A 4,528-nucleotide genomic window follows, 5' to 3' on the forward strand; every position below is an offset into this window, starting at 1 on the left:
TTTCTACTGAAAATTATGGTTAATTGGTCCCATTTAACTTTTCCTTCAAGTGGAACTTTTTATTGAGATATGATCTAATTTACCAGTCATGTATGTTCAAATAGTGAATATGACTTATTGGGTACTTTTATTTCCTCCAGCAATCTATATCCCACACTTTTAAGTAATATCTATACATAAAAAATAAAAATAAATTGGCAATTTGTAATTGTACAAATGTATGGGGTACAAAGTGATGCTATGATCTGTGAATATAATGTGGAATAATTACATTGAGTTATTCAACACAGCCTATGCTTCAGATGCTTAGCATTTGTAGTGCTGGGAACTTTCAGCAATTTAAAATGTATGTAACATTACTTTGTTATTAATCACATTTATGATACTATACAATAGAACTGAAAAAAATACCATAGTGTGAGCACACTTATCCCATTGTTGTTTCCACTTTCTGAAGCAGTTCTGAAAGTCTTCTTTTGTGAATGTCTTTAAGAGACATGATCATGCTTGCTTAGGCAGCACATATACTAAAATTGGAATGATACAGAGAAGATTAGCATGGTCCCTACACAAGGATGACATGCAAATCTGTGAAGCATTCCATATTTTTGAAACAACCTAAGTGTCCATCAACTGAGGAATGGATAAAAAAGATGTGGTATTTAACTGAAAAAAGAAATTGAAGATGATCTCAGAAAACGGAAAGACATCCATTGCTCATGGATAGGAAGAAAAAACATTGTGAAAATGGCCATTCTCCCAAAACTGTTATACAGATTTAATCAATCCCAATAAAAATACCATCAACATACCTTATAAATCTAGAGAAATCACTCCTAAAATTCATCTGGAACCAGAAGAGACCTAGAATAGCAAAGGCAATTCTAAGCAGCAAAGGCAAGGCACGAGGCATCACAATCCCTGACTTAGTTATACTACAAAGCAATCGTAGTAAAATCAACATGGTACTGGAATCAAAGCAGAGCCGAAGATCAATGGAATAGATTAGAAGATACAATCACAATTACAAACACACTCAACCACCTTATCTTTGATAAAGGAGCCAAGCAGGTTCACTGGAAGAAGGACAGTCTCTTTAATAAATGGTGTTGGAAAAACTGGCTCTCCATTTGCCAAAAACTAAAGCTAGACCCATGCCTATCATCATGTACTAAATTAAAATCTAAATGGGTCCAAGATCTGAATATTAAAACAGAAACACTAAATCTATTGGAAGACAAATTGGGTAGAAACCTTGAAGACATAGGGGTAGGTAGAGAATTCATGAACAGGACTCAAACCAAATGGGAAATACTTCCCAGAATCAATAACTGGGACCACTTCTTAATAAAAAGTTTCTGCATGTCAAAATAAATCTCCAGCATAGTGAAAAGAAAACCCACAAACTGGGAAAAGATTTTACTGAACTCTCTCTCAGACAAGGGACTCTTGTCTAAAACATATAAAGAATTAAAAAAATTCAGACCCCCAAAATTCAAAGATCCAATCCAAAAATGGGCATCTGAGATGAATACGCACTTCTCAGATGAAGAAATACAAATGGCAAATAAATACATGAAAAAATGTTCATCATCATTGGTCATTAGAGAAATGCAAATTAAAACCACACTGAGATACCATCTCACTCCTGAAAGAATGGCCAGGATCAAGAAAACCAACAACAACAAATGCTGGAGAGGCTGTGGGGAAAAAGGAACTCTCCTACACTGTTGGTAGGAGTGTAGACTGGTACAACCTTTGTGGAGGTCAGTCTGGAGATTTCTCAAAAAGCTGGGATTGGAAGTCCCATTTGTTCCAGCTATTCCACTTCTAGGCATATTCCCAGAAGAACTGAAAGCATCATACCACAGTGATATATGTGCACCTATGTTTATAGCAGCACAATTTGTAATCGCCAGATCTTGGAAACAACCCAAGTGTCCATCAACCGAGGAATGGATAAAAATGTTGTGGTATTTCTATACAATGGAGTATTACTCAGCTATAAAGAAGGATCACGTTGAAGTATTTATCAATAAATGGGTGCAGCTTGAGACCATACTCATAAGTGAAATAAATCAATCTCGCATGTGTGAATACCGAATAGTTTCCCTAATGTAAGTAATGATTCAAATATATAAAAGTATGTGGTAATCATGATTCCCCATTATGTGGCCTTGAAGCCTTATAAAGTTTTCACTTATTAATTGGAAAGGCTTTATTCTGGGCTTCTTGATATGGAAATATTTGAAGCTATAGTATATGAAGTTTTATTCAAGTATTTCAAGGAAAAAGACAGACACTATGGTAACTACTATTAAGTCAGGTTATTTGGTGGTGAAGCACTAGGTTACTGAAACAGTCATGCCTTGACCTGTATTGTTATGTTGTTATGTCCTCTTTTATCTCAATCTCTCCCTTATTTATTAAAAAAATTATTTAGTTATTTTAATGGTTTTTTTAATTAAGGGGAAATTTTTAAAAAATTAGCAGGATATATTATAGTAATGTTTTTATTTCCTATTAACTTGTTTTGAAGTCCTGTAATACTCCCACTATCTTGTTTTGACTGATTAGACTCTGTTCCATTCTGTATGATAGTATCAAGTTTGAGGGTATAGGCAACTACTTTGAAGGCAATAAGATTCACTAAGATGCCCATTCTGGTTTGACTATTATCTCCTTTGGAAGTCCTGTAATGTTTAAATGTTTAAGTTTTATTGGTCTTGTTCTCTACTGTTTTGTTCAACTTTATAACACCTAATGAGATAGACAATTTTTTGAAGGAAACAAGAGGCATTATGGTAACCATTGTTGATAACCTTGTACTCTGTTTTTACATCATGTACTATGTCTATCCTTGGTTTTGACTGAAAACTTTGTTTTGCCATATTTGACTTTATTCTCTTCCAAAAAAAAAGTAATAAGAACTAAGGAATAATAAAACCCAAAATGTGTAAATTTTGTTGTAAAAAAGAGAGGGATAAAATTGCTCTAAAGGATACAACTGCAAGTGTGTTTAGGGGTGTTAAATAGCTGACCATATTAATGTTTTTGGTTGGATCACTGAACACAACTGTTTGCAGTCTCTCCGTTTGAATGTTCACTTTGTATGCTTTGATACTGTGACTTGAGCAACTATCTCTAAGTTGATAATGTGTAATCTATTAACTGGTGATTTCTTACTGTTTTTTTTTATAGTTCTGTATTACTTGTACCCTTACACTGCTTTGTTTTGTTTTGTTTTTTTCTCTTTTTCCTTTCAAATAAAATTTTTAAAAAAGATGTGGTATTTTTATACAATGGATTACTACTCAGCTATCAAGAATGATCACATTGAGATATTTATGAATAAATGGACGGAGCTTGAAACCATACTCATAAGTGAAATAAATCAAACTCACATGTATAAATACTGAATAGTTTCCCTAGTGTAAGAAATGATAATAATACATAAAAGTATGTGGTAATCATGTTCCCAGTCATACTGGTTTGAATCCATATAATGTTATCACTCATTAATTGCAATGGTTTTAATCTGGGTTGTTCAATTTTAGTATCTATGATAGCACGAATAGCTATTTTGAAGAAAGCAACACAACATAAAAGCTAGTGCTGATTTAATATCGTCTTGTTTTGAAGTCCAATCAAGCTGTTGTACACCTGTTTCCACTGGTTTTAACATGTGGTTACTATATTTTACTATAATGCAATAGTATAAACAAAATTTTTTAGAGGCAAAGAGATAATATAGAAACCATTGTTCTCTTTCTGTTAACTGGTTTAAATACCTTGTAATTTCTTCATTCTCTTGAATAGCTTCAGATTGACTTGATATGCTTGATGCTATAGTATATGAAGTTATACTCAAATAATTCAAGGAAGGAGGCGCTATGGTGACTACTATTACATTAGATTATCTGGAGGTGAAACACAATGATGCTTAAATTGTTCGGTTCTGACCTGTGTTGTTCTAATATAATGTCCTCTTTTACCTCAATCCCACCCTTTTTTTAAAATTAATCTATTTTTTTCTTACTTTTTTTAATTAAGGGAAAACTAAATTAAAAATAGCAGGATATATCATAGTAACTTTTTTGTTTTCCTATTAACCTGATATGATCCCTAGTATTGCTCTCCCCATCTTGTTCTGTCAGATTTTATTATATTCTATTTTGTTTGATAGTATCAAGTTTGAGGGTATAGGCAACCACTTTGAAGGCAATAAGATTCACTAAGATGCCCATGGCTTGACTATTATCTTCTTTTGAAATCCTGTAAGGTCTCCAGGGTAGGTTTTATTGGTCTTGTTCTATACTGTTTTGATCAATTCTATTATACGTGATGATATAGGCAACTTTTTAAAAAAATAGCAAGAGGCACAATGGTAACCATTTTAGATCACCTAATATTCTATTTTTACATCATGTATTATGCCCATCCTTTTGTTCTAACTGACTCTGTTTTGTTTAGCCACATTAGGTTTTATTCTCTCCAAAAAAATAATAAGAATTGTGGGAGTAAAAAA

General features: G+C 32.9%; 1 non-coding gene across 1 annotated transcript; it reads left to right on the top strand.

The window, feature by feature from the left end:
* The first annotated feature begins 507 nt into the window (after positions 1-507).
* LOC111757904 (U6 spliceosomal RNA) lies at positions 508-610 on the top strand. The gene has a single exon (XR_002792155.2). It is a non-coding gene; the product is annotated as a U6 spliceosomal RNA (small nuclear RNA).
* The last annotated feature ends 3,918 nt before the right edge of the window (positions 611-4,528 follow it).

Source organism: Cavia porcellus, unplaced genomic scaffold, assembly GCF_034190915.1.
Source record: "Cavia porcellus strain 051 isolate PalLab524CR breed Dunkin Hartley unplaced genomic scaffold, mCavPor4.1 scaffold_13, whole genome shotgun sequence".
NCBI classification, from domain to species: domain Eukaryota; kingdom Metazoa; phylum Chordata; class Mammalia; order Rodentia; family Caviidae; genus Cavia; species Cavia porcellus.